This window comes from Camelus dromedarius, chromosome 27 (genome assembly GCF_036321535.1).
Source record: "Camelus dromedarius isolate mCamDro1 chromosome 27, mCamDro1.pat, whole genome shotgun sequence".
Taxonomy (NCBI): Eukaryota; Metazoa; Chordata; class Mammalia; order Artiodactyla; family Camelidae; genus Camelus; species Camelus dromedarius.
In genome coordinates, this window is record NC_087462.1 from 6,520,272 (window position 1) to 6,531,173 (window position 10,902).

The window sequence follows — 10,902 nt, forward strand, 5'->3', positions numbered from 1 at the left end:
AAGAGGTGAACACATCCATGGAATAGTTTCAGAGACTCTGTGACAATAAACCAGGGCCACGTGATGGAGGCACGTGTGTTTGGTCAAGTGGGCAGGTGGGCTTCTCTGAGCCAAGACCTGAGTAGTGGTGAGGAACCAGCTCTGAGAAGCACTGGGGAAGACAGAAAAGGCAAAGACGAGCTGAGAAGAGCTTGGCAGTTGGACCGGAAGAAGGTCCAAGTGGCCGAGGGAACAAAGGGTGAAAAGGAAGTGATGGAGACGGATGATGGGGAGAGGTTGGAAGGGCCTCCCAGGTGGCTTTGGTTTTAGAGGTTCAATAAGTAGCAACTCCTTTTCCTGCCTTTTGAGTTTGAACCACTTGAAAGATGCAGGTGGCAGACTGATAGTGATTCCCAGCGCCCACCTATGAAATGAGCGTTACTTCTGTGCTGCGCTGGGTAGGAGGGTGTGTGTGGCTCTGCCACCCGCTCAGGGTGACTGCTCTGTGGTGCACAGACCCAGCAGAAAGGAATGGTGTCTAAGATGTGTACCCCTGGTTCCCTATTCCAAGTTGATGCATAAGAGAGGACCTGGATATTTCTCTCATGCTTTTCCCAGTGGGGTGGCCAGTGGAAATCCCCCCTCATCTAGCCCCTCCCCTCATCTAGGACTGGGGTATGAGCACTCCCCGAATGTGGCCATAGTTTGGATCTACTTTTCCCACGCTGTAACCAAGCCTGGCAGCTCCAGCCCAGGGCATCTGGAGGACTGGGTTGATCCAGGCTGGGGCGCGGGCACTGGGAATGTCTTGGGAAGGGAAATGACATCTGTTAAGCTAGTGGAGGGTTGTCTGGAGATCTGGGGTCCGTCGTAAGGAGTGTGATGGAGGGATGGACACAAGCCCAGTCCTGGGCTCTGCTTGTGGCCCTGCAGGTGGGCTGCTGAAACCCACCTGGAGCCGCTCCAGGGGAAAAAAACTTCCTTTCTTCCCCTCCCTGCCTTTCCAGTGGGAATGGAGCAGCAGACATGAAGTTAGAGGTAGTGGTGTACACAGAAATGTTTAACTGCCAGTGTTAGCAGGTGGTGGTGGTGGAGGCGGCGGGGGTGGGGAGGGAGTCCTGATTTGTAGTGTTTGTAGAGTGTGCAGATTTCTGCTGTGTAAATACTCTCCCCATGGCTGGTTTCATGCTACCAACAGTTTAACAACTGGTCTAAGGAATTCGTGAAATTTTAGCAATCAGCTCCCCTGTCCTGGCAGGAGCTGGCTGCAGCACACCGCTGGTGAGAGATGTCTTTCTCCTAGGCTCACCCTTTGGGGGACTCTGCCTTGGTGACCCTTCCCCCAGGCTTAGCTCTGAGGGCTGGTGGGGTTATAGGACATTAGACAGAGCTCCTCCTCTCTTGGGATGCCCCACTCCCACCCCAACCCGTGCCTTCTCCCAGGTAAGGGGCTGGGGGCTTAAGGCTACCCTGTTTTTAAAACGGACCTGGAACTTGTTTCAATCGCACATAATAAGGTGACAGACACAGAGACAACTGTCGTATGGCTGTTAGCATAACTGACACCATCTTGTGCCCATAGAGTTCCCCCTGTCCTTCCACTGACCTTACTCAGGGCTGCCCTGTGCAGTAAATCACTTCACTGACATCAAGGGCTTTGAAGCTAACAGGTACTGTTTAATAACCATTAGGGTCGGGTGGCCTCTCTGCTCTGTTAGTCCCCAAACAATGATGAAAACCTTTGCTGATGTATTCCTGGTGCCCACAAAGCGAGTTACCCATTCATAAATCTTAACTTAGGAATGCATGTCCCGTTTCCAAGCATCCACCCTCATACCCTAGTTTAACTACAGTTTACTCAAGTTATACTATAAACTAGTTTAACTATAATATTGTCCTTGGGAGTGCGGAGTGCAGCTACGAATTCTTCCGGATTGTTGTCTTGGCGTCTGCCCAGTCTCACCCTGTCAGTAAGTTACTTTATAATAAAGTGGTCCATTGATTATATGAAGCTGCCTGCCTCATGTATTGGTCTCAAGATGCCTTCTCATTTCAGTGGTCACTTTTCCTTCCCTCCATCCTCCAACAACTGTCTTCTAAAGATGGGCTTATTACTTAGAGTTCCCAAGAGGAGGGGGCCTGCCACGGCATGCAGGGCCACCCGGGAAGGCACTAGGACTAGTAAGGGGAACGCATGGACCACAGCCTTTATAATGGTTCTTGCTGGAAGGAATGAGTGAGGCAGGGGAGGCCAGCTGAGCTAGCTTAGAGTGGGATAGTTTGAATAATTTCAGTGGGTTCTAGGCTCCACAGATGGTCCCTAGTTGCCTGTTACCTGGTCCTAAGCTGATTTAGGGCAGAGGGATATTGGTTTAATGTGCTAGAGGTAAATTAGATAAAGAAGGTGGTGGGCTTGGTTGGTCTGTGTATGGCAGGTGGGTTCCTAGGCAAGTAGTTTGCTGTCTCTAGGGACTAGCTAACCCTGGGAGGGGTGGTCCTTCCCCAGGTTTGCAAGGCCTAAGATGTCAAAGCATCATAAAGTACAAAAAAATACAAAACATGATTAATACACCCTCCCACAAAGGTAAAGGGTAATCACTAGAGCTGACATTTATTGAGTGCTTATTACACATCAGGCATGGTGTTCAGTCCTTCATGTACAGACTCCTATCAGCCGCCCAGAGAGAAGGCACAGAGGAAACAGGCACAGAGAAGTCAAGTTGCCCAAAGCCACACAACCAGGGAAGTAGTAGAATGTGAGTGATCTTATTCCACAACCTTTAAAAAATTTTTGGGGTTTTTTTTTGGGGGGGGGGGGAGGGTAATTAGGTTTATTTATTTATTTGTTTATTTACTTTTTTATTTAATGGAGGTACTGGGGATTGAACCCAGGACCTCATGCATTCTAGGCATCTGCTCTACCACGGAGCTATCCCCTCCCCTCTTATTCCACAAACTTAACCATCACGTGAAGTTGCTTTGTTGACCTGTAACAGTGTCTGAAAGGATGGCCCAGTAACTGTACCCCATTAGACAACATTTTTTTAGTGTATTGAGGCATAATTAATGTATAACAAACCACGTGTTTAAGTAATTTGATGACTTTTGACTGGAGTGCTCTCGTATAACCATCACCACAATCAAGATAATAACATTTTCCATCACCCCCAAAGTTTCCCTGTGGCCCCCTCATAACCCTCCCTCCGTTCCTGTCCCCAGGCAACCAACCACTGATCTCCTTTCTGTCACTATAGACTATTTTTGCTATTCCTAGAATTTTGTGCAAATGGTATCACATGGTGTGTAATTTTGGGGGTCTGTGGGAGGGGTCTTGTTTCATTCACTCCCCATAACAATTGTGAGTTTTATCCAGATTGTGGCAGGGATCAGTCATTTGTCCCTGAGTAGTGCTCTATCACAGGACTATGCACAATCTGTTATCCATTCATCTATGGACAGTTATTTGTGTTTAAACCTATACTTTTTGGTTAAAAAGAAACTTTCCTATCGTTGAAAATAATACATGCTTATAAAGAATTTTAACATTATGGAAAGTGAATCTATTTCTAACCCCAGGCCCCAGAGGGAATCACTGTGAAAAGTTTGGCCTTATAATCTTCTAAAACTCTCTTTGTCTTGTTGACTGAAAACAAAAAAGCACAACGTGAGAGTTGTGAGTTAAGTTTGATTTGGGGCCTACTGAGGATGCTAGCCCAGGAGACAGACTCTCAGACAGCTCTAAGGAACTGCTCCCAAGACGTAGGGAAGGAGGGCAGTATATTTATGGTTTTAGTGAAGGGGGATACGTGCAACCCAGTACAATTTTGCTAGACGATTGCTGCTCATCATGAGGAGCCAATGTCACTGTTAATGATTTTAGTGCTTTTCTAAATATGAAAAGATGCAAGAATTTGGGCCGATAAAATCTTGCCTTGAAAATATCTAACTATCTGAAAGGCTTGTTCTGCCAGTTTTCCCCAGAGCACACAATACCTCACCCCTGATCTCCACCCTGAACTCCTTTCAGAGTGTGTTGAAGGTCAGCGACTGCAGTGACTCGTGACTTCATCCTTGTAGAACCAGAGAGCAAATAACAATTTTTAGTCGGTGGTCTATTGTGGGGACTTTGGACAAAAAAACAATCAGTGGCATCTCTTCCTTTTCCTTCTGAGTCTGAGACCAGGCACGGGAATTCCAACTGCGCAGGACCCAGTGGGGCCTTCCCGGGACACACCCCTCCCCCATGTCCTCTGTTACAGCTCCTTTCTGAAGTACCCAGATAACAGTATCTCAGGTCTATTTCCTGAGTTTTTCAGATGCTAAAAACCACCACCAAATGAACTACTTGATGATCACGAGCATGTGGCCCCCTTCTGGCGCCTAGGGATTGAGAGTGTTGACCACCCTGCCCTGTTATCTCGGCATCAACCAATCAGAGAACTGTGCACGAGCAGATCACATGCCTGTAACCCTCCCCTCCCTTACCTGGCCTTTAACTATGCTTTGCTGAAATTCTTCGGGGACTTTGGAGTTTTCTTGGGTATGAGCCACTCCATCCTCCTTGCTCAGCTCTACAATAAACCTGTCTTTGCTCCAAATTCCGATGTTTCGGTGTGTTTGGCCTCAGGTACGTTGGGCACACGAACTTGTGTTCAGTAACATACTCAGTAATGAAAACATCAGCTTTGTGACCAATAAAAGCCGGACTGGAGCATGTGGCTTCACTCTGCAGCCCAGTGGGCTTTCTGACATTTCACCCCTAAATTTGCCAGGCCTACTCAGGCACGGCACAGCTGGTCAACCACAAGTCTCCTCTGGATGCTTACTGCATGGCCCCGGCCTGATCAAAATACCCTCTTTCTGGGGTCCAGCAGACTCCAAAAGGCAGAGAGAAAGGGCATGAACTGTTCAAATTCAGTTCCTTCTTTCAAACCCACCAGTGAGATAAAATGTGTGGGTTTGTATGTGCAGAGAGGGGTCGGGACTGTCACTTCAGCTGAAATTCCCACCACTTGGACACAGGATGCCGGAGGAATGCAGTTTCTTCCTTAACGCAGACTGAGACACATGCTCACCTGCTTTGTGTCGATTTCAGCTCATTGACAGGGATGCTATCAGCTAAGGATGCTGGGGCCCTCATCTGGGCCCAGAATACTTGTGGCGAGTCCCCAAGGACATTTCCCCAACCTGAATCAATGCTTCGTGGCTGGACTGGCCCTTGGGGTTCTTGTTATGATAGTGATGAAATAAAATTATTTTAAGGCTGAACAAGAAAAAGTTTAAACATAAGATTCTCTCTCCACCCACGTGGGCCACTACCTGCTCCCCTTTGTGTGCAAAGTGCATCGCCATTATGCATTAGCCAGACCTCCTCAGAAGACACGGGCATACCTGCTCCACTGTGAAGAGCAGTTTTCTCCCGGCACCAGCAAGGTTACTCCTTAGGAGATGACATTCCTTTCTCAACCCTGTAAAAGGTCACAGTGACCCAGTACTAACCTTGTACACGCAGATCTGGACTATGTAAATTCTCAGCACGTCTCTTTGATGTATAACCCTTTGTCTCGAAAACTGTACGTAGCTGTGCTTTGACCTCTAATGGCTGAAACAGTCCTCAGAGCTTTCTGAAAGATAATTCTGAAAATTATCTCCTGGGTTTTAATCCTCAAGTTGGCTGGAATAAAATTCTCTATTTCTTTCTTCGGTTGTCTACTAATTACTTTTCTTTGGTTGACAATTGCAAGATGCAGCTCAGCAACAATCATCAGGGAACTTTGAAAAAATAAGGTTTTAGATAAACACTAAGGTCCTACTGTATAGCACAGGGAACTATAATCAATAGCTTGTAATAACCTATATGAAAAAGAATGTATATAATTGAATTGCTACACTGTACACCAGAAGCTTATACAACATTGTAAATCAACTATACTTCAATTTTAAAAAAGGAAAAGAAAAAACAAGGTTTACTAGTCATAGGTCCTAGAAGGTACAGGGTGCATGTCCAAGGACTCAGAGAGAGAGAGAGATGAAACCCAGACATGGGTTCTGTCTTTACTGGGGTCGAGCATGTGGTGCCTAGTATTTTGAGGGTTCACTCTTTATTGCATAAAGGGACTTCTTCTAAATGAGTGCCAGCAAGAAACTGGTTAGAACCTGCTCCGTAGCGAGGACTTAACCAGACATGACCCAATGCTCATTGTAATATAATTGACATTGCAGCTTAAGCACCCCCCACCCAAGGGTTTTTCTGTATTCACCATGGGTAAAGACGCGGGCAAAGGGGCCAAACAAGACTCAGCATCCCAGGGGCAAGAGCTGTCTATCAATCAAAAGACCACCCCTACTCCAGGGTATCATTGAAAGGGCAGGAAAAGACCGCTGCTTTCCCCGCTTGGATCAGCCCACCTCCCTGTTCTTGGAGGTGTACTTTGCTTGTCCTAAATAAATCCTTTAAAATCTTTTGCTACACAATGCACTCCATCTCCCATCTGTAATCTTATCTTTTGGGTATGATAAGAATGGGGGTCTTTTCCCATTTCCTTTTGGGCTAACAGAACTAGGGTGCAGGAAGAGAAAAGTAGAATCACTCAAGCCTTCCATTATCTAGGTTCCCCAGGGCTCTCTAAAAGGAGACCTTCACGGATGGGGCAGCTTCATTTCTGTCTGGTTGTTCAGCTGATAACTGTGTTACGCAGCTGGTAATAGATTTACTTGAGATGAATGTCTTTGAAACAGATGCCGCAGCTCTCAAAAGCCAGTGGCACAGTGTCAGTCACTTATCCTGCACCTCCTTAAATGCAAAGACATTCCCTGAGCTTCTTGGGGAGAAACTCACTCCCCCAACAAAAGAAGAGACTTTCTGCCTAACTGTTAAGATGCTTGCAGATCTGGTTGGGATGTTCTCTCACTTGCCATAATCCTTCTGAATGTAGTCTCTCTTTACCAACGTCCAGAATTAGTTTTAGCCGACAAGGCAAAACAAACAAACAAAAATCCACAGTCATTCTTGACTCCTCGCCCCCTAATCTACACATCAAATCCACCAGCAGACAGTCATTCTAGCATCAGAGCACTGTTCCACTCCTTCCATCCTCCCCTGCCACCCTCGTCCAGACCTCTCCATCTGTCATTGGGATTATTGCCTTAAGTTTTTTGTTTGTTTGTTTATTGCCTTAACTTTCTAATTGTCTTCCCTGATTCTATCTTTGCTTCTACAGAGTCACACAAAAGACAGAGATCGTTTAAAAACATACATCAGATAAGGTTGCTCCTGTAGCTCAAAACCATTCAGAGGCTCCCCACTGCACTCAGAGTCAAACCCAAAATTGTTAGTTGCCCAGATGGCCCTATATGATCTGACTCTGTTACTTCTTCGACTTCATTTCCTGCTAGTCTCCATTCTGCCCAATTTACTTCAACCATTTTAGACATTGTGCTTCTACTGTTGGTTAAAGAGGCCAAATCTTTCCTGCCTCAGGGCCTTTGCACTTGCTGTTCATGCTTCACCCATAAATTCACAGACATTCCTTGAATTCCTTCATCTTGATTGCTGGAGCTGAAATAAAAATACTGTGTCTAGATAACTGTGAGCCTTAGTTTTTCTCATCTGCCAAATTGCTGCTCTCCCCACTCAAAGGCACTAGGCATTGTTAAAACCCAAAGGTACACTGAGAAGGGAAAATGCTTTTTTAAAATGAGACTTTCCAACAGGGAAGGAACATTTTATGGTTGGTTTTAAGAGCAGCTGTTTGGGATAGAATGTAATACCCTTGACCATCAGCAGACGGAAGCACATCATCAGATTTATCATGTAAATGATAACTTCATAACAGGAATTAAGAGAAGTTGCTAATATTTGTATTCCTCTATATCATTCGTAAGGGGGAAAATGAAAGGAATGTATAGGTGTTGGGTATCAACTTTATCAGCTGGATACACCAATCTACATCTATGATTTAAAACAGAGTATATCCCTCATTTCTCAGAATTCCCCAGTAATAATCAAACGGGAAATGAAACGAAAATTTGAATGTACGTATGTATAGTGTCTAGGAGTGAACCTAATAGAAAGATATAATCCACTGAAGAAGAAAAATTTAAACATTAACACCTTAAGAAGGAACAGGATAAACAGAGGATGATCCGTTTGTGGACAGATAAACTTCCTAAGCCTGGTGTTCCGTTGTCTACGTGGAGAAAAGAGCAGAAAAAGCTTTTTTGGATAGCCTGAGGACTGGTCAACCAGAAGTGAGGCCCTGCCTAAGCCCCGCCCCCATACCTGGAACCCTCCCATAGCTTGGACCCCGAGGCGGGAGTCCGTCTTAGCCCCGCCCACAGGTCCTGTACCTGCTCCCAGCCTCAGCCTTCTAGGATTGACCTTCAATCCTAGTCACGCCCCCTAGGCCTTATCTCCGCCCAGGCCACGCCCTCCAAGAACAGCTCTCCCCTCTAGTTCTGCCCCCTTTTCAACAGAAAACTGGCATGGAAATAGGCAATTTATAAATGAGCAAATATAGTAACCGTAATATTAAAGACTGATCATTTGGACTTGCAAACCTGAAAAATAAAACAGCAGGTTATTTTACCAGCAAAATGTTGTGGGGTTTTTTTGTTGTTTTTGTTTTGTTTTGTTTTTTGAGAATGGCAGAGAATTGTAATTTGGGACAAGCAAGCTATGATGAATCACAGGCAAGTCTGGAGAACAAAAGAGAAGGGCTTGCTTTGGTTAGGTTTTAGGAGAAAATTGGGGAGGGTTGTTCCAAACAAAAGTTCCTTGGAGAAGAACATTGTTTCTAATTGGCTGAAAGTGGTGGTTAGAGCATGTGGCCGGGGCAGGGAGGTGTTGACCCGAAACAAAGCGACTGCCAGGTATTTCTCCAGAAAAGATGGGTTTACTTTGGATTAGCAGAGAATTGCAGTTGGGTGTTGGCAACCACGGCGAGCCACGCGCAAGTCACTGCATGTCAAGGGGAGGAGAATGCTTTTATAGAGCAGAAATGAAAGTTGGGAGGGGCTATAGTAAACAAAGAGTTCAGGCTTCTCACTGAGTCCTTGCCAAGAAAGGAGTCTTTCTTCTTCCTTTTGGGCTCTGCAATCAATGCAAGTCATGAGAGCGCCCCCTTCTGTTCTCCTGACTCTATTTATTTATTTATTGTTTCAAAATTTTTTAATTGAGGCAACTTTGGTTTATAGCAGTATTCATGTTTCGTGTTTACAACATCGTATTTTGACTTCTGTATACACTACAGCCTGCTTAAAACCCAAAGTTTAATTTCTACTTGTCACCATACAGTTGACTCCCTTTATTCTTTCTCCCCTGTCCCATCCCCTCTTTGCCTCTGGTAACCACTACTCTAGTCTCTTCATCTATGGGTTTTTGGTTTTTTTTTTTTTTTGCTTGATTTGTTCATTTATTTGGTTGTTTTTATTTATATTCTACATATGAGCGAAATCATATGGGATTTGTCTTCCTCCGTCTGACTTATTTCACTTAGCGTAAGACCCTCAAGTTCCATCCACGTTGTCGAAAATGGCAAGATTTCATCCTTTTTTAAAATGGTCCAGTAATGTTCCATTGTATATATACGTCACATCTTCTTTATCTCCTTTTGATAAGGAGAAAGTGTTTACCCTTTAGTTCTTTAAAATGTATTAACAAAATGTCAAATGTATTGCTTTCCAATTCTATTTAATTGAGGTTTCTGTTTATTAATTTTTTACACTGGAATCTTCCTTCTTTTTTTTAACAAGCAAGAGGTAAAATTCCTATGTGAAAAATGTCTTCCTTTGCACCAAAAGAAAAGTAATATTTTTATTTTCCTTCTTCTTGCTATCTATGCAGGCTCAAACAAGTGGTAGGTGAGTGAAAGCTCTCAATTCAGGGCTTTCCAACTCCATTTAAAATGAGATTTTCTTTATTTTCACAGGCTATACTTAAAAAACTCTTAACCAAAGAGACATCATTAAGAAAGGGAAAAGTAAGCTATAATGAGGGATAAGATATTTGCAACATATATATTTGAAAAGTACTACTGTTTGGAATAAGTGACTACATTCTGCAAAGCATAAGAAAAAGACAAATGTTCAGAAGAAAGTGGGCAACAGCCTTGAGTAGACACAAAAAAGTTCCAAACAATAAAAGATGCTCAGTTTCAGTGATCAGTGAAATGGAAATAAATCCACCCTGAGATGCTGGTATACACTAACAGAGTGTTGAAATTTAAAGGTTGACAATATCAAGTATGGGGAAAGTTTGGAATGACAGGAATGCTCATACATCATGTGGGTGTGTAAATTTTTACAATTGTATTCCTTCTAACCAATACAATATGATTATATGCAATATGCAAGAGAATATGGCAGAGGTGATGGGATATCATTCTTATAATTACATTGTATTATATAAAACTTGCTGGCCTACTTTTTCTAATCTTTCTTTCTCTGTTGCTGGCACTGAAGAAGCAAGCTCTCGTGAATCATACAGCCAAAAGGAAAATAATTCTGCCAATAACCTGATGGAGCTTAGAAACAGATTCTTCTGCAGCTGAATCTCTGGTCAAGATCCACCCCTGGGTGATACCTGAATTACAGCCTTGTAAAACCCTAACCCAGAGAACCCAGCTAACCCACAGAAACTGAGATAATATGTGTTGTTGTAAGATAATATGTCTGGTAATTTGTTACACCGTATAGAAAACTAATACAATCCATTTGGAGAACAAATCTATTATAGTAGAAGATATGCATTCCCAAGGACCCTGTAATTCCACTCTTTGGAATGTACACAACAGGTATGTTTGCACATGACTGCCAAAAATATGCACAGGAATATTCATACAAGGCGGGAGAGTATAGCTCAGTGGTACGGTGCATGCTTAGCATGCACGAGGTCCTGGGTTCAATCCTCAGTACCACCATTAA